Source organism: Phoca vitulina, unplaced genomic scaffold (assembly GCF_004348235.1).
Source record: "Phoca vitulina isolate PV1807 unplaced genomic scaffold, GSC_HSeal_1.0 scaffold5, whole genome shotgun sequence".
Lineage (NCBI taxonomy): Eukaryota > Metazoa > Chordata > Mammalia > Carnivora > Phocidae > Phoca > Phoca vitulina.
Genome location: NW_022589708.1, coordinates 2,006,579 through 2,025,697, shown reverse-complemented (window position 1 = coordinate 2,025,697; position 19,119 = coordinate 2,006,579). Strand labels below are relative to the sequence as shown.

The following is a 19,119-nucleotide window of genomic DNA, read 5'->3' as shown; positions in this document are numbered from 1 at the left end:
CGTGGACCAGGACCCGTCCGTGCACATACCTGCACACGTATACGTGGGCCAGGACCCGTCCGTGCACATACCTGCACACGTATGCGTGGGCCAGGGTCCCGACTGCAGACACAGCACCACATACATGTGGACCGAGTCCTGGTCCGCGCGTGCACCTTTGCATCTGTACATGGCCTGGGTTCCCGTCTGTCTGTGGGTACGTCTGCGTGGTGCTGGGCATGCTGGGGGCAGGGCATATTTCTCAAGCACACTCCCTGCCGTTCCCACTCTTTCTTACTGTCCAGGGCTATTCGCGGCTCTGGGGCAGGGCTGGGCCCAGAATGGGGTGAGGGAGGTGCCTGGGGTCCAGAGTGGAAGGAGGACTCACTCGGGGTCCTGTGAGGCGCAGCGTGGCCGTCCGTGTGAGCCCGAGAGCGGCCCCTCCCTGAACTTCGCTCCCTGGTGACCAGTCTCTCTCACTGTTGTCTCGGTGAATCTCGGGTGAGTCCAGCTCAGAACCAAGATTGTTTAAGGCTAAGTTTTAAGCAGTCGTTGTTAAATTTCACCGCAGAGGCTGTGTGTGAAGTCTGCTGTCTTCACGAGCCAGAGTGTTGAGAGGGAAGACTCTGCTGTACCCGCTGGAGAGGAGAGGCTGGGGGGGTGGGGTGGGCGAAGGACGCCAGGGACCATGGGGCTCTGGAAGAAGTGGGTAGCTGCCGGGCCCAGCGGAGAGGGAGGGAGGCCCTGCACAGAGAGAGGCGACTGCACGGCTTGGCCGGAGCTTAGCTGAGGCCGGTGTGAGCAGAGCTGCGGGGCCGCTGTCCTGGGAGAAGGGGCTAGAACGCACCTCCTGGACAAGTCACCTGGCTCAGCCTTGCGGGGCAGGGAGGGAGGGGTGCAGGGTAGCCTGTCAGCCTTCCCTTAATTCTGGAGCCGCAAGGGGTTGTGGAAGTGCCACGCAGGCCACAGACCCAAAGAATTTGGAGTCAGGCTGAGAAGGACCAGGAAACTTACACTGGCCTCAGGCAGGGGAGGGCAGAGAGCTGTCAGCCTGGGGGCGTCTGGCCGGGGGCCGGGACCAAGGAGCAGAGGCCAGCGGGAGACCCGGGCCAGCTCAGCATGGAAGGACACGAAGGTCACCCAGGAGGCGGCGAGAAGTTACAGTGACCACAGAAGCTTGGGAAGGCCCGGGTTATCTTTCATTGGCAAAATTAAGTATTCTGTTATTAGAGCAGGTGCGGGTCAGTGTGATACGTTCTCTCTGTTGTGGAGAACCGGAGTCTGCACATTTCCACCCGCCTCCAAGGCTGTGGCTGTAATATTTCTCCTGTCTGCTACACTTCTGAAGGAGTCTGGGCACATGAGTTTTTCCTCTGCTCCATGTCTGACTCCCTGTCGGAAACAGAAGGGGCCCTTCACAGGGCAGTTGGGCGTGTGGGTTCCCACTGTTAAACTCACGTGTGGCTTCCGGTGGGCCTCAGGTGCGGACCCCCGGACCCAAGGATCACCGGGAAGTCCCCATGCCACGGGTGTGCTCTCCAGGGAACTTTCCCCGGCAGAGAGTAAGCTCCCGGAAGGCGGGCCCAGGGCCTCCCGGAGGAGGGGCAGTGGTGGGAGGAAGACCCAGAGCGCGGGGCAGGATGCCTGGCGGCTGGGGACCGGCACGAGGATGGACCCAGGGGCCGGGTAGGGCTGGGAAGGAGGGGCACATGCCCCAATGGGCAGTCTGGCCGGGAAACCCCTTTTACAGCCCTAAGAACAGCAGGAGTCCAGTGCGAGCTCCGTTCGTCCATCACACAGTCGTGTGAAGAATGCTCGCCCGGCGTCCCTCCGGTGCTGAGACTGGCGGGGCGGCCTCTGACGCGGGCCGGGCCCTGCTGGCGGCCACTGTGCCTGGGCCGGGCCCAGGCTGGACAGGTCAGCCAGCCGGCTGGCACCGTACCCAGGTCTGCAGGGCTGGATGAGTGTCCGCACGAGGGTCCACACGCAGTGCCGAGGTGCTGGGCGTAGACGGGGGTAACGGCAGCCGGGGCTTTCAGGCCCTTTGTAAGTTTGGGGAACCAAAGCCAAGTTCTAAGTGTTGGCCCTGCCATTGGTCAGACAGGGAAGGGAGGTGACAGGGTGTGCATCTCGCTCTGCTAGTTGCAAGGAGAGTGGGGCCCTGGTTGGAAGAGAGAGGCTGGTGAGGACGGTCCCTGCAGCATGGGAGTGTGCCGAAGCCTGTCCTCTCTGTGGGTTTGTTGGCGGGCTTTGGTCTGATATCAATTGCAGGTCCTCACTGCCGATAATTCGGAACAAGTATGCCTGAGAAAGATGAGCGTGGTCGCCTGACAGGCCTGCTGACGTGGGGCGCAGCGGTGTTTCTGGGAGCGTCTGTGTCTGGCGGTGTGTGGACGGATCTGTGTACCATATCCTCTACCCCACTTGTCAATTGAACAGTCAGTCACTTCGGGCTGAAAATCAAAACTTTTACCCTTTGCCCAACAAAGAACTAGTCTTAATTTATTCAGGGAGATTCTAGGTGGCGAGTAGAGAGTTAGTTGCCCCAGGTACCCAGACCTGGTCGTCTTTTTAAAGGGGAGCATTGAAGAGCTCCTCGTCCGTGAGAGTGACGCGTAATTACCGGAACATTCACATTTCACATCACCTCGGCGTGGGACGAAAGAGAGTGGATTCGGCGTCTGCTGCAGGGTCTCCCGGTGCCCGTCGCTCACGCTTGCTGTGTGTGCCGGTGAAGACGGGACCCTGCTTGGGCACGCCAGCCGCCCCAGAGCAGTCGGGGGGACGGCGGCAGATGGGCGCTGGGAGAGCGGAGAGGCTCACGACGTGCGTCCGGGTGGCGCGTCTCAGCTTCCGCTGTCAGCAGTGGGAACGTCGTCTCTACTGGGCTGTTCCTATGTTGTGTGTGTGTTCAGAACCGACTCCTGACTCTCCAGGTCCGGTCTGGACCCCAGGATGTGGTGCCTGGAGAATATGGACCGAGTCGGGCTCCATTCCACATCCGTAGCTCACTGTCAGAGAACGGAGCCGCCCTTGCTGGAGCTCAGGGTCCAGCCTTGCATCTTCTTACCCCTTCCTTCCCTTTACAGTCATGACCTGTGATGGGGGCCGATGAAATCCGTGCTCCATTTTTCCACAAAGTGAGTTTTCTCAGATTGCCACCAGATGTCAGTAACGTTCCTCTTAAAATAAGTGTGCGGCTGGGCAGGCTGACTCCCGCGAAGGCAGGGGTGACATCTACAAGTCCATCCTCCGACCAGGCACAGAGCAGGCCAGGGCTGTGTGTGTGTCCGCGGCACATCTGGTCCCCAGCCCTGGGGGGGCCTGATGGCTGAGTGTCCCCCCCTGCCGTAGCTGGCCTGCCTGCTTGTTCAGCCAGCCACAGTGGCGGGCGGTGGAAGGGAGAGGGCCAGTGACACCCTGCCACCAGCATCGAGAGCCTGCTTCCGGAAGCCTGGAGCCCACACGTCTACCACCTGCGCCGGTGCGGTGAGAGGCAGCGGGGGTCTGCGTAGGGCGCCGGTTACCCGCACGCAGTCTGCACGGACAGGCTGCCACCGTGGCTCTGCCTAGGATGGACACTCACCAGGAAGGAGGAGGGGGTTGAGGCCGGTGGAGGAGGCAGACCGACCCCCAGACACAGGGCAATGTTGTGTCTGTCGCTGAGCCTTGGAAATAAGGTATTGAGCCACGCTGGACCATTCTTTACCACGTACGAGGCATTTCCGCACACCTGGTTCCATCTGCTCCACGAGGAGCACGTGAGTGGTGTCGATGCTTTAACTGTAGGGTTGTGTCCGAATTGGCTAAGGTCGGCTGGCCTGTGTCGGTCCTGGGGTGGGAGCAGCATGGTGGTCAAACCCACAGTCTTGGCAGTAGCTCAGACCCGGTGTAAATCCTAGTACTCCTAAACTCTAATTGGTCACCTAGGAGGTTGTCTTAATTATTCCCATGGCTTCGGCCTCTCTGCCATGGTAGGAGTAATACCTCTGTCATATAGTTTGAGGACTAAATGAGATAATTATTCCTGCAAAAAGTTGAACTGAGCATGAGCCAAAGGGGGAGGAGGAGGATGGGATGCACCTGCAGTGAGAGCCCAAGAAAGGAGGCAGCTGACCAGGAGCTCTCGATGGGCTCCTACAGACCCATCCCATGCCACCAGCCCTGCATGCCGGCCTGGCATCTCCGTGGCCCCAGGTCTTGGTGGGCAGATGAATCTGTTTGGGTGAAGACCCTTTGACGAGGCAGCTGTACATTTATAAAGAGCAGATTCATCAGGAGGTGGGTAGTCCTGAACCAGAGGCTTTGGGAAAGGTGGCAGCAGGAGAGAAGGTGAACATTGTAGGGGCCACTGTCCATGTCCTTATGTGAGTCCACCTCCTAGGCCCCGCTTCCTGTGGGGAGAATTATTCATGTTGCTTTCCTTTGGTGATGATGAAGCATTCCTAGGAGACCAGGTGATGTTTCAGAGTCTTGCTGGTGGGTCTTTGGCTTCCCAGCCACGACTGTGTCCTGGGATCACCATGCAAACATTCTGTCTGGAGGCGAGGCCCAGGCACTGGTGTTTGAAGGTGCTTCGGGGTGACCGGTGTGCAGCGGGTCAAGAGCTTCTGCTCTCGATGAGTCCCTGTCTGCATGCGGCAGAAGGGGGATCATGTCCCCAGGAAGGACAGCGGCAAGCAGCCAGAAGTCAGTCTGTCAGGTGCGGGAGGACGTGAGCATTTCAAACTGGGTGAGCGGGTTCTGCTGGAGTGCTGGCTCTGGGCCCATCCTGTGCCACCGCTTTGTCCTTGAGAAGGAAAGACGTACTCAGTGACCAGTAGTTTCCAGAATTTTCTTTTAAATATCCCATTTTTCTAATGCAGAGATGATCCATGTGGGATCCCACAGGGACTTGAATGTCTCCTCAAGCCAAGACCGTTTGCCACTTGCATTCCAGAAAGGGATGCCCCATATGTCAGTGTACCGATTGTTTCACAGGAAGGGTTATTCTAGATTCTCATGAAAAAAGGCAGCGCTTCTTGTCATTTTCTGAAAGATTGTCTTCCTCTTTCTTCATTTACTTTATGATGAATACTACTTATTTTCGTTATTGAAAATTCAGATTTTACATAAGGAAAATTGCAATAATTAAAATGCACTCCTCCTGGTGATAACCAGTTTTGTGGCCATCTCTTAAGACTTTTTTTCTTTGTGCATAATGTTTTTTCATGATGGTGTACTTGTCAGTCTTTTAAAATTGCAGGGATAAAGATTTACAGTAAGAAAAATGAAGCAACTTCCACATGTATTTTTTTGTTTTCCATAAGAAGTAAATGGGAGTAGATTAAAAACACATGGAACCAGACGTTCTGGCAGCTTCGGAGATGATTAAACATGGAGAGTTACCACTCCTGGGAAGATACCCAAGAGGAATGAAAATACACATCCACACAGATGCTTGTGCGTGAGTGTTCACAAAGCGTGATTCGTGATTGCCAGAAGGCAAGAACAGTCCAGGGGCTGCCAGCTGACGAAGGGACGGACAATGGGACATACCCGCACAAGGGAGCATTATTCAGCTGTGAACATGGATGAGGCCCTGACCCAGGCTCCAATGTGGATGAACCAAGAAAACATTACACGAAGGGAAAGAACCAAGTCACAAAAGACCATGTACGTGGTTCTGTTGATATGAAGTTTCCAGAACAGGGAAAGCTGTTGAGGTGGAGCGTAGGTTGGTGATTGCTTAGGGCTTGGAGAGGAGCGGCAGACGGGGATAGAAGGTGGTAAGCTAAAGTGTGAAGTTTTTCTTGTGATGACGAAATATTCTAAAACAGGCCATGGTGATGTTTGCTCGTATCTGTGAATATGTTAGAAACCATTGAGTTGTACGGTTGGAGTGAGTGAATTATGCAGTCTGTGAACTACTGCTTAATAAAGCTGTTACAAAGAAACACTTGAAGCATAGACTGGAGAGCCTGGGAGGGTCTTCAACACCCTCTTGTTGATGGACCGACAGCCTGAAGAATACCCCTGACCAAATACGCAGAAATGGTGCACCAAATAGAACAGAGATTTTATTTATTTATTTATTTTAAAGATTTTATTTTATTTATTTGACAGAGAGAGATAGAGACAGCGTGAGAGGGAACACAAGCAGGGGGAGTGGGAGAGGGAGAAGCAGGCTCCCGGCTGAGCAGAGAGCCCGATGCGGGACTCGATCCCAGGACCCTGGGATCATGACCTGAGCCGAAGGCAGACGCCCAACGACTGAGCCACCCAGGCACCCCTAGAAGAGATGTTTTAAATGCATACATTCAGAAGAAAGTGGGAGAAATCCCCAAGGGCTGGAGATGAGAGGCGGTCTGCATAAGTGGCTGTGTTGGGAGCCTGGGAGGTAGTGGGGTCCGATGGGCTGCTGTTGCTGGCCTCGCTGAGTTCTGTATTTTAATGCACCCACAGAGATCAGCCTGTGTGACATGGAATGCCGGATGTGATGTTACTTTGCCCGTACGTGTAAAGCCAGGATCCTTGCCAAGAGCTCCATTCTTGGTAAAAGGGTATTCTAGAAATCTCTGTCCTCCCCCGAAACCATGGGTAGTAGACGGGAAGGAAACTGGACCGCCAGTGGAGAGGGAGGTGAGAGTCCAGCCCCGGGTCTGCTCCTACGCTGGTTTGAGCCCAAGCGGCCAGCAAAGCCTGGGAGCCCCGGGTCGTGATGTCATCAGTCATCCCGGGAGGGTGGCATCTACCTCTGCGGCACCAAGGTGTGAGCCCCAGACTTCTCTGCATCACGGAGTTTCCACGGAGAGCGTCCTGCTGGAGGTGCACGCACAGCCCCAGATTACAAACCCCGGGAGGATCCGACTCACCAAGTACAGGAGACCCGGGGTCCTCTCATAGTGGATCCAAGAGATGATAGAGTGAGACGTGCAGCCCTTCACGAGAAGGAAAGGCAACACTGCTAAGTGACGACACCATGAAAACAGACCAGGAAGATCTGAGGAAGAACCGAGCTGAACCTGTGGAGGTGGAAGCAGTTTTTCCAATGGTTTGAACGAATGGTTTGAAGGGTTGACTGAATCCAGCTCAAGAGATAACTTGCTAGTGAGGAGAGTGCTCGGGAAGACGGCGTGGTAGAGACGGGGGCGCTGCAAGTGCAGGAGACGTTGGGAGCGCGGGGGGCCGCGGGCCGGGGCTCAAGGTCTACTCCAGCTGGAGGTGGAGCGTTGCTGAGGCCCCAGGTGCGGGTGCCGGGCACGTCGCAGCCCCTCGGGGCTCCGGTGACTGAGGCGGTCACCGAGCAGGTGCAGAGGAATCTCCGAGGGCAGCCCCGGTTACTCCTCGTCACAGGCTCCCGAAATGAGTGGACTGGACAGGGAGCTCCTCCGTTGGCAAACCAAGGGGTTTACCCGGGGTTTGGAAAAGTGACCATCACTTTTAGAGCTCGAGCGGAACAGTCCAGTAATGTGTGAGAAGAGACTGTGCTTCATCTCAGACGTGGAGAAATGCGGGGCACGTCCGCCAGCCTCCCGCGTTCTCTGCCACGGCACCCGTCCCGGATCCTGCATCTGTCTCGCTCCTGGCTCGCACCCGCTCCCCCGCCTCCCGCGGCCCAGCCCGCCTTCTGTGCCGGTGCTGGGGGCTCAGCTGTGCGGGAGAGGGCTTCTCTGCACACTGGGGGTCAGACGGCCCCACGGGGGGATCAGCTGCAGAACAGAGGTTGAAGGGAGGGCTCTGGGGCCGCGCCGGGACAGGGCACACTGGGCCTGTGGGAGGCCGCCCGTGTCACGGCCAGGAGACTCGCTCCTGGGGGTGCCTGGGTGACGGGGGTCTGAGGACAGGGCCAGGTGGGGCCACTGTAAGCAGGATCAGCTGAGCAAGCATCGCCGAGGACGTTGCTGGCTCTGACAGTCCCAGGAGGAAGCAGGGTAAATACGGTGGCCGGCTATTAAACACGAGGACCCCCAGGAACGTAGGATCAGTCTTCTGCAGACCAACTGGTCCCTGGAAACACAGAATGTGCCTGTCGGCAGCGACGCAGTCAGCTTGCTTTCAACCTTTGTGGGGAGGGTTCCGGGCAGCCCCGTAAACACACGAGAGCGGGAAGCGTTGCTGCCGTGGCTGCTTAAGCCCGCTACAGTAGTGAGGACGAGGGAGAGCCCCCAGGAGACCCCCGCCGCCCTGCGGGAGTGCTCCCCTGTGTCGGGCCTCAGCTTCCACGTGGTACTGGTGCGGCTGGAGTGCTGGCACGGCTCCGTCCTGCGTGTCCGCTGCTCGTGCGGGTGCGGGAATCAGGCGCCGTAAAATGCGTAAGCCCAGGCTTCCCTTCTAGAGACGTGGAGTATCTTCCTGAAACCTCCCGCACTGCATCTCTGTCGTCTCGCTGGGTCGAGCGAAGGTTATTGGTTATCGTAGGGCATTAAATATTTTCATTCTCAGAAACGTAACGTCTCACACGCTGCTTGTGAGAGCTTGCTTAGAGCACACCGGTCGCCGCGGGGGCCTGACTCAGTGGGGCCAGGCCCTCAGCACAGGGGCCATGAGGGGCAGGGCCACCCCACCACCCGGAGAGGCCTCGGGCAAGTCTCGTAACTAGCACGGACCTGTTTCCTGGCAGGCGGGGGTGAAGGGGGCAGTACCACCCCTCCCTGAGCGCAGTAGGAGCGAGTCCAACAGCGCACCTGTGCTCCGCAGATCCGTCCCTGTCAGCACAGCATGGCGGAGTCAGGGCCTGACGCCGATTCCCGGGCCCTCGGTGCCTGCAGGCCACTCCAGCTGCGGGGGCCCTGGGCCCCTTGGTGCTCTTTGAGGAGAAGACACTGGCGCAGAAGGAGGGGTGGAGGTGGGGCTGGGTATTCCCGAGAACACCGGTCGGGGGCGCCTGGGGGGCGCAGTCGGTTCAGCGTCGGACTCTCTATTTCTGCTTGGCTCATGATCTCAGGGTCGTGGGATCGAGCCCCATCTCAGGCTCTTGGGGAGTCATTCTTGAGATTCTCCCCCCTCCCCACGGTCACCAGTGCTTGCTCTCTCTCTAAATCAGTCAATCTTTAAAAAAAAAAAAACACCTGTCAAGCCCAGACAGAGTGGAGTGCTGACTCACTTGTCTTTTAGCTGGATCCCATTTTAGTCAGCTCAGGACACCCCAGCAAAGCATCTCCGACAGGGCGGCTTGAACACAGTTTCTTTCTCACGGTCTGGAGGCTGTGGGGTCAGCTTCCGGCGAGGGCCTCTTGTTGGCCTGCAGGTGGCCGCTTCCTGCCGTGTCCCCGCGTGGCAGGGACAGCAATCCCTCTCCCTCTTCTTACACGGGCGCCAACCCCGTCATGACCGCATCCGAACCTCATCACCGCCAGACATATCCCCTTGGGGTTAGGGCTTTAGCAGTGGGTTCGGGGGGATGGAACTCAGTCCTCGGCAGATGCCCCGCCGCCCACACTGCTCCAGCATCCAGGCGTGGGGGTGGGTGTGGAAATGGCCAGTTGTGGTGAAGGTATCACAGTTCCCCAGACTTCAGGGAGTGTGTGCACATCGTGCTGGGCCCCTGCCCACGTGTTCTCTCTCTGGCACACCTGTCTCCGGGTGGTCTTCCCACGCTCCCCTTAGGGACCACGGACAGAGGCTCGTGTGGCGTTCTCTGGCCCTGTCACCACAAGCCCCTGTCCTCCACAAGGGAACAGCGGCTCGGTGGATCCCCAGCGCCAGGCTCCAGGCTTACGGAGTCAACTTAGCAGCCGTCGTGGGCTTTGATGGTGTGAGGCAGGGATGGTGGCCTCAGGGGCTAGAATACGAGAGACATTGGCCTCCAGTCGGTCTGATTTCCAAGGGATCTCACAAGAACCAGCCCCTGTCCCTGTCCTGGGGTGAAGGCTCTTGTTGCCACGTAAGGGGCTTCAAAACCCAGAGGGCTGGAGGGGGTGTGCATGTGGGTGTCGGGCTGAGGTGGGCCGGCGCTCTCCTTACGCTCCCTGGGTGACACCTCTGCCCGGCTGCTGGGGAAGCCTCTGTTCACCCTCCTGGCATGAGGGCCAGCCGTGTGTCTCGCTGGCCGGACCCCCTCCTCTGGCCGGCATCCCGCCTGCAAGAGCGCCAGCCGCCGTCTGTGGGGGTGCGAGACCCCCCTGCGGCTCTTTGGCTCTTTTGCCCTACTGCTGGCAAAGACAGAAAGGATTCCTTTCAGCCGATTGTGGTGCAAGGGCCTGCCCGTCCGAGCTGGTCTGTCCTACTGCAAGGGTGGACCTCAGCCCAGGCTCCTGTGGGCGGCAGCGAGGGCAGGAATGATGCACGGCCTTTCTCTCAGGAAGAGTGTTAGGAGCTCTGGTGTAATGATTTAGGGGACACCCATCAGCTTGGCCATAACCCAACGTGCAGCCTCATCCACAGGCACATGGTGCTAGAGCTGGTGGCCGGGCGACCCGGGCCCGTCCACCCTCTGGAGTCTGACAGGGGTGGACGTGCGGGCCTCGTGGACGCGGGCATGAGCATGCAGCTCCTTGAGGGCCGGGCTCCGCCCCTGCACACTGGGCTGCAGCGCTCGGCGTCACGGCAGCAGGTGCGTGCTTGGGGGCTAGGCCGCGTGGCCTCTGTGCCCAGCGCGGTGCGGCAGAGATGGCCCAGTGAGGTGGGAGAGAGCCGCTTGTTGCTCAGGTGACATTCCCAGTTGAGTGGTGACCAGTGACCCGACCTGGAAGTAGGGTCTCTGTGGCTGACCAAGGCAGGAGGAGGGCATCAGGAGAGCCCCGATGCGGTCAGACTGCTGTCCTTATAAAATGGGGAAATTTGGGCATAGGGACAGACACGCGCAGAGGAGAGGGGAGGAATGCCCGCGGCCACCAGTTGCTGGGGGAGCGGCAGGGCCAGATTCTGCCTCGTGGCCCCAGGAAAACCAGCCCACCCTGATTTCAGACTTCTGGCCTCCAGAACTGTGGGAAGATAACTGGTACGGGGTAAGCCGCCCAGTCCGTGGGACCGTGTCCCGGCAGCTCTGGGACCCCAGCCGGGGGACGCCCATACCTTCGTGCGGGTGCTGCTGCCGCTACTCTGGGGCCTCATCTCTGATGCGCGGACAGGTGTGGCCCAGGGGAGTGCTGGGGGGCTGCGCCACACGGGGAGGGTCAGTCGGAGGCGTGACGGGGCCTTGCTCTGCAGCTCTGCCGCCTTCTGAGGAGGACCTCCCACGTCCAGAAGCCCAGTGTCTGGCACACAGTAGGAGCTCGAACGTGCCAAAGATTCACACAGAACTTGGCCACTTGAGGGCAACGTGTCACCGATGAGAAAGTTATTAGTGAGCTATTTTGTGTTCTTTCTCCCATAAGTCTTCAAAATCTGACGTGTTGACCTGTTTTACTACCACATCCACGAGCCCCGGTGCCGGCGGCTGCCATCCTGGACGGCGCAGCTCTGGAGTCAGATCCTGACCCAACTGCTGAGTGTCTGAAGTGAGTGTATGAGCATGAAGCCCCGTGAGGACGAGATAAACGATCAGTCCCATCAGCGTTATGTAATTGGACAGACAGCTGTCCTCTCTACCCCACCCGAGGTCAATGGATGTGCCTTACATCTTGACCCTGTGACACACGTCTTGTGGGGTTCTGTAGGAGGCACTATGAGAAGTAAAGCTGGTCCCTACTCCAGGATTTTAGGGTTTAGTTGAGAAGGTGATAAGAACTATAGGGTTTGAAGAAGGAAGGGATCATTTCTGCCCCCAAATCTGGAGATGGGTGTGGGAAAGCAGATGAGGATGAAGGATGAGAGGCAGCGTCTTGTGGGGCCCACCTGGAGGATCTGGCCAGCACTTGTCATGGTCCCCTGCTCAGCAGCTGTGGGGCCCGAGCTTCAACAGACACATGAAAAAGTGCTCCACATCGCTCAGCATCAGGGAAATACGAATCAAAACCTCAGTGAGATACCACCTCACACCAGTCAGAATGGCTAAAGTCAGGAAACGACAGATGTTGGCGGGGATGCGGAGAAAGGGAACCCTCCTACACTGTTGGTGGGAATGCAAGCTGGTGCAGCCACTCTGGAAAACGGTATGAAGCTTCCTCAAAAAGTTGAAAATAGAGCTACCATATGACCCAGCAATTTCACTACTGGGTATTAACCCCAAAGACACAGATGTAGTGATCCGAAGGGTTACATGCACCCCGATGTTTATAGCAGCCATGTCTACAATAGCCAAACTGTGGAAAGAGCCCAGATGTCCATTGACTGATGAATGGATAAAGAAGAAGTGGTTCATATATACAATCGGGGAGGCAAACTATAAGAAACTTAATTCTAGGGAACAAAGTGAGGGTTGCTGGGGGGTGGGGGGAGGGAGTAACTGGGGGATGGGCATTAAGGAGGGCCCGTGATGGAATGAGCACTGGGTGTCGTATGTAGGTGATGAGTCACTGAACTCTTCCTCTGAAACTGATAATACACTCTATGTTAATTAAATTGAATTTAAATTTAAAGAAATGAGGGCTGGGGCGCCTGGCTGGCTCAGTTGGTAGAGCGTGCGACTCAGTCTCGGGGTTGAGTTCGAGCCCCATGTTGGGTGTAGAGATTACTTAAAAATAAATCTTTAAAAAAGATCTTAATGAGGGCTATGTTTGTGGTTGTGAAGTTAGCATATGTCAAAATTCATTTTACTGTAATGTTTAAGATGTGCTTGTTTCACCGGATATAAATTATTCCTAAAAATGATTTAAGGGTGCTTAAAAAAAAAAAGAACAGAGGCCTTGCCCATTGCTGCTGCCCAGGTTGGGGGGAGCCAGCGGTTGGGGAGACACTCTGTTTGGTCTAAGCTCCAGGCCAGGAGGAGAAGTGATTGCAGACGGGCCTGCCGCGGCCTCTCACCTCGGTGCCTGGGAGTAGAAGATGCTCAGTAGACTAACCTGCCGAATGAACGTGCTTTACGTACGCACCTGCTCTGTGCGAATGGAGGCTCAGGCTCCGACCCTGCCGTGACCACCTCCCTTTGCTCCAGCAGCTCATGCAGAGGGCCTGGCTCCCCGCGGCTAGCTCAGGGCCAGCTTCACCCGGGAACAGATCCGAGACTTGCTCACGATGGCTTCCAAAGGCGCTTCTTTCCCTTCTCCTCCCCCTTCCCCCCCATGCCGAGAATTGCAGCTCTTAAACGTGTCCTCACATCCCAGGCATGCCTGGTGTTGAAACTCCGCTCTGTCCTGACCCACCGGTGCCGTCCGCTGGCCTGAGGGCGCCCCCCCGTCCGTGGAGCAGGCGGTGTCCTGCTGGGGCTCGAGTGTGCACGGGGCTGTTTGCCATGGGGAGTCCAGCAGGGCCAGGGAGCTGCTGTCCTCCTGGGTCACCGCCTGCCCTCCTAGCGAGCTGCCACTGTTTCCGGGGCCTGGTGATGAGTGACAGGTAATCCGTTTTCTAAATCCAAATTTTCAAGAGCCCATTTTGGGAGGGACAGACCACGTATATTACCACCCAGCACTTGTCTTCTGCTTTTGAATCCGGGGCAAATGCCTGGGGGAGTGTTCCCAGGGCTCTGCCTCCAGGATCCATATCCAGCAAACAGGAAGGGGTCACCTCCTCCTGGGGGTGCCTGTCACCTGTGGGGGTGACTGTGGCCCCAAGGACAGACAGGCTGAGACGGCGTGTTCCGTGCACACGGTCATTCTCCCATCTTCGTGTTTCTGAGGACCTACTATGCACTGGGATATACTTACAGATTAAAAATTCACTTGGAGAATATATCATTTACAAAAGGAACCAGTAGTAATTCTTTCTGTGTAATGAATACTCCTCTCCTAGTCATCGGATTTCAGAGTTGACATTTGTAACAGGTTGGGCATTCAGTGTCGGCTCTGCCCCCAGCCCCATGGACATTCTAACAAAAGGCCTGATTTTGAGGCTCTAAACATAAATACGTAATCACGCGATGACTTGCAGCCGCGTGAACAATGGCGGTAGGAAGTGAAGCAGGCTTTCACAGAAACGGGAACTCATTTCTTTGCTCCTGGTATTTCTCATTACAAGTTAAACTATTTAAAATGATGGCTTAATAGGCACCACCTGAAATGTGGGCGGGATAATGAGAGCGAGATGCTGAACTACTGCGTTCCCTGACTTCTTTGTGTGGAAATTAGTAAATGCACCATCACAGGAAAAAGGGCTTTGTGAGTCTCATGCTCATTTTTTCTACACCCTCTGCCCAGGTGACAAATGGAAAGGAGGTGCATTCTTAGGAGTCCTGTTTTGAAGTAGCTCTGGTGGGCTCCACGAGGAGGTCTGACTGCTACCCTGAGGCCATGGCCGGGCCCGGGTGGTGTGGATGACCGGGACGTGAGTTCAGGCCCCGAGGGAGAGCCCCACGGCCATGAGCACCCACCTGTGGGGCGGTGCAGGGGAGCAGAGCTTATAATGCACCAGGGGGTCGGCCTGGGCACTGTGGGCAGCAGAACGCGCAAGAAGAGGGGCGCCCGCTCCTAGGTCCTCCTCTCCAAGGCTGGGGGGATTATGTTAGGACAGCAGAGTGCTGGGAGCACAGGAGGACATGGCCGTGGAATTGCAAAGTGCCCATGGCCCCCGAGTTTCCCTCATTACAGAGAAATTGTCCCAGGTGTGACCACCTCATCCAAGTCCCGAGGGCCTTATTCTGGAACTGCCCGCTTCCGTGGGGTCACTTCGAGTGGTGTCCCCGCCTGTGTTTCCTGGCTTGGGCACCTGCGGTGGTTTGCGCTCGGTGACCCAGTCCAAACCTGTGGCCTGGCGGGTGACCCCGGTCCGCGTCAGCTTCCAGAAGCTGCCCCCTGTGCTCCGTCATGTGAGCTCGCCACGTTGTGGCCTGGCTTCCTGCCGAGTCCACCCACCAGAACCTCTGCTCGTCTTACCTGTGTCTCCGCTCACAGCCCAGCTCTGCCCAGACGTCTCCCTGTTTCTTCCCCACCCTAACAGTGGCTGTGGGCCCAGAGCTGACGCTTGGACTCTCTGTTGGCCTGTTCCTTGTGGTGTGTCCTTGGACCGCTCCTGAGGTTCTTCATCAGGGAGAGCGCTCAGGGGACTCTTGCCAGGATGCAATGAAGAATACATCTCTCAGCCCAAGCCTGTTGGGCAGCTGCCCCGAACAAATGCAGCAGAATCGTGAGACAGTAACGAAACTTTCATGGAACTCTCTGAGGGGTGTTAACTTCTATTCGTTGGCGTTCCTGTCCCCACACGGTGCCTCTCCTCCACCCCATGAGGCCTGACCGGGGGCCAGCACCCCCAAGGCTGTCTGGTTGCAGGGGCGGCCGGGCCAGCCGGGCAGTATCGGAGGAGGATTCTGCTTGGTAGAGACACCATCTCCAGGAGCCGTCCTGCATCACCAGCCCTGCTCCAGGGGGACTCTGATGTACTGGAGACGTTTCCCCTGCAAGAGCAGGAGGCTGGGGGTTGGGGTGTATGCGGGCCGTCCACGTTTGGGTCCTGCAGGAGGGTGTCTTCAGTGACAGTGAAAGCCAGGCCCCAAGTGACGGCGGCACTTAACAAGAGGATGGCTGTCGACTGATAGAATGCTGGGTGGGGCCCGGGATGCGGTGGCCGGCATAGAGCTCTTCCATGTCTGGGAGAAAAAAGAAATGCAGTAAAGTAGGAAATTAGGGACAAATTCTTACTGCATACTTGCCTACTTAGATTCAGTAACCCTTGTTTGCAAGTCTTTTGTAAAACAAAAAATTTAAAAGAAATGTCGATATATGTTATTTACTTCCTTCTTGCTATAGGAAGAAATGCAACTTTTTTTTTTTTTAACATCTTGGATTCTATGTGCCTAACTCTTCAAACTTTGCGTTAATATACATTTTTCTTTATATTTAATTTCTGTGACAGCCAAATTACATGCCCTTAATTGAATTAACACAAATTAGATTTGAAAGGAGTTGAGGAATAAAAATTTGGGATGTTTCTTGAAAGCTTTCTTATTGCTTGAAGCTCTCTGAAAAAAATCTCTCTTCCTTAGGAACGACACCAATTAAAGACGTATTAGAGTTAATGCTGGTAACGTCTTTCCATAGCGGGGGTGATTCATAACTGCTTCTGATCCTGTTATTTCAAAACTCAAATGTCAAGCATCTAAAAGCAGGATGCGTTTCAGGGAGGAGCCTGCGTCCTCCCACGTGTGCTGGGGACGGAGCCTCTGGTGAGCTGGGAGTTGGCCAGTCCTGGAGACCTACCAAGGAGCCTCATGCGACAACACACATCAGGAGGGGGGGTGGGAGTCGCACGCTCAGGGGCTCAAAAGTGTGGAAAGATCTTCCAGGACGTTGGGCTCAAATCTGCCGTCCTCCCAGCCCCTGGCCTGCCTTCTTCATCCCCTTTGCGTGTGCATGGCCGGTTGACCGTCTCCGTGGGGTGCTCCCTGTCCCTGAAGAGAGCCCAGGCCACCTTCCCACAGCTGAACCGGGAGGAAATGATTCCTTGGATGAGGCAGGACTCTACGTCCTGTGGCCGCACCTGTTGCCGATGCCCCACATTTGTGGTCTTCGATGGTTGAAGGTGGCCCCCTGCTCTGAGTTGGGACTCCTGCCCCTTTGCCAGCCCCAGTGTCTAATGGGGACATGCGGTGACCGTCGGAAGGCGCTGGTCCCCGAGTGAGGTTGTCCGGCCAGCAGTGTCCGCACCCAGGAGCAACTTAGAAACGCAAACGGTCTAGCCCCTGTTAGACCTACTGGATCAGAAACCAGGGGGTGGGGTGGCCTCAGTGGTCTGTGTTTTAACAAGTTTTCCAGATGATTCTGATGCCTCCTGAAGCTCGAGAACCACTGGTCTTGTTTCCTCCTGGTCTGATGCAAATGCCGCACACGTGGCCCAAGTGCTGTGGCCGTCTGTCCGCAGTCGGGTCTGTCTCTGGCCCGCGGCAGTGTCTTCTTGTCCTGGGTGCTGAAGAGCGTGGCCTCTGCGTGCTCGGTGTTGAGCTGCCCGGCAGGCGGAGGGAGGCCATCTCCGGGCCCCTGGGCTTCTTTTGACAGCTGCCCAGTGGGGTGGGCATTCCTGAGTCTCCCCCGCACCCCGTGGGGCGCGGGGCACAGGGCGCGGGGCACAGGGGTGGTGTCGGCCCTAGGCTCTGCTGGCTCCACCCCTGCGGGTCCTCCACCTCCTCTGCCGGCAGCCGACCCACTGGGGCTCCAGAACCGGGGAGCACGCCTGTGTTTCTCTTGCCACAGAGGCCACGTGGCGTGAGAAGCGTGGCTCTGTCCCTCCACCGCACGTCAGGAGAAGAGGCAGTATGGTTTCCCACCTCTGTAGCTGCGGTTCTTGCTGCCGTTTCTGAGCTATCGTGGCAGCCACGGGCCGGCTCCGTGGGGCCCCTGGTGGCGAGGGGGCCACGCCTGGCAGAGCAGTGAGGGGCGCATGCCAAGGCTGCGCCGCTCCCCGGGCGGGTCCGGGCTACGGGCCAGGGGAGGCAGCACGTCGACAAAGTCGGGCACCAAGTGGAGCAGGACCGGCCCCTGGGGAGAGCCGCGCGTTGTCTGCACAGGAGGCCGTTTCTGGTGTTAATCTCAGAGAGGATGCTCCACCAGGCTTGCGTCCTGCTGCAGAGGGCCACCCGTAGGCCCAGAGCCGTGATGCCTTCTTTCCTGAGGTGGGAATTACTGGTCAGCTCCCATCAAAAAGACAAGTTTCGTTTTTTTTGGAGGAAGCAGAGATTGCGTGGAATCAGCTGCAGGGTGTAGGCCAGCCTTCCACCCTGCATGGATGAAGGGGAGAAAGCTTGAAAGTACAGGGTTTTGGGGCAGGGTGACAAGCCCGGGCTCAAAGCTGGTGTGCACCCTGTCGCTGGTACGGCCTGGGCGTTGCACGCAGAGACTTGCACGTCCTTGCAGCTGTGGCGAGTGGTGCCGATTCCCCAAATGGAGGTTTGACAGGTAATTCCCACAAAATGCCATATCAATAGGGGAATCCAAGTCTGTAATGAAGGAGAAGATGCGATTTCCCTTTCCTTCCCCTTGTCTTTAGAGGAAGAACCTATTGGGTAAGTGGTCTCTCTCTATGCATCGGAGGATGTTTAAGCAAGCACTTGGGTTTTCACTCTTACCTGCCCTGCGGGCACAGCATCGGCTTGCTGAGCCATCTTAGCCGCATGCACAGGAGGAACACTGTGACCACTGAGGACCTGTGAACACACCTGCTGGAATGCCTCCTCAGGGACGTCCTTGTATTCTCATCTGCCAAAGCACGTGGCCCCTCCGAGCTGGGTCGGGTGGTCTGTGTCGGGAAGAGACCCTCCAGGGCTGAGCTGACCATTCTGCGTGCTCCTCTGGGCGCTACCACAAGGCCACGGGGCCTTCCCTCGCCTCTCCGTCAGGAAGCAGACCACCCCTCTCCTTCCCCTGTCTTCTCCTTTCCCTGGCTACCAGGCAGCGTTCACCTCTCCCTCGTCACCGCCCCTGGGGAATTTGCTAGACTGTGGCTCACACTGGGCGATGCCACCTGCTCCGTCTCCCAGAGCACCGTCGGTGCCTCGAAGGAGGACAGCCAGAGACCTGGGCTGCACACTGCCTGGCCCAGAGCCAGGATCATGGAAAGAGTGAGACGCAGGGCCGGATGGGCAGCGTTTCCCCCATGCTGGGAGAGCCAGACCTGGGGATGGCAGATTCAGTCACTCCTCTGCCCGCACTTGGCAACAGAAGGATGCCTTTTGCCAAAGTCTCGGTGCTGTATAAAATATAGCGGGGCATGCCTGGGCTCCCTTCCACCGTGCTTTCTCCGCAGAGGGCTGGAGGCGACTCAGCCACCCTCATCTTGTCGCAAGAGCCTGGCTCCAAGTGCTGGAGCGGACGGCGAGGAACGAGCAGGAGCCTCAGCAGGATGGCCGTGTGCGGTGATTTTTCATGTGTCAGAGGGACTGTCAAAATTCACGGTCCTGGGAGAGTGTCTTTCTCACTGTCATGGACGAGATAAACTCTCCAAAACGCGACCACAACCAGGCTGCCAATTCCGCATTTGCATTTAGTACTTTAGTTACAAACGAAACACGTTGCCAGAATGCTTTATTTTGGTTTGGAAAGGTAAATTGTAGTAATTATATTGGGACACAGAAATGCATACTTGAATTGGAAGAAAAGTCATGTTGCCAAAGCTAGAATCTGTCATTTAGGGATGACTTTGCATGTGTGTGTTGCACCGAAGGGGGTATATTTGCAAGCCCCGTGGTCTCTCTCCGGA

General features: G+C 56.9%; 1 long non-coding RNA gene across 3 annotated transcripts in view; it reads left to right on the top strand.

Moving 5' to 3' along the window:
- LOC116631457 overlaps nt 1-19,119 on the top strand; it is a 636,051-nt gene that overhangs the window by 48,687 nt on the left and 568,245 nt on the right. The window lies entirely within an intron of this gene.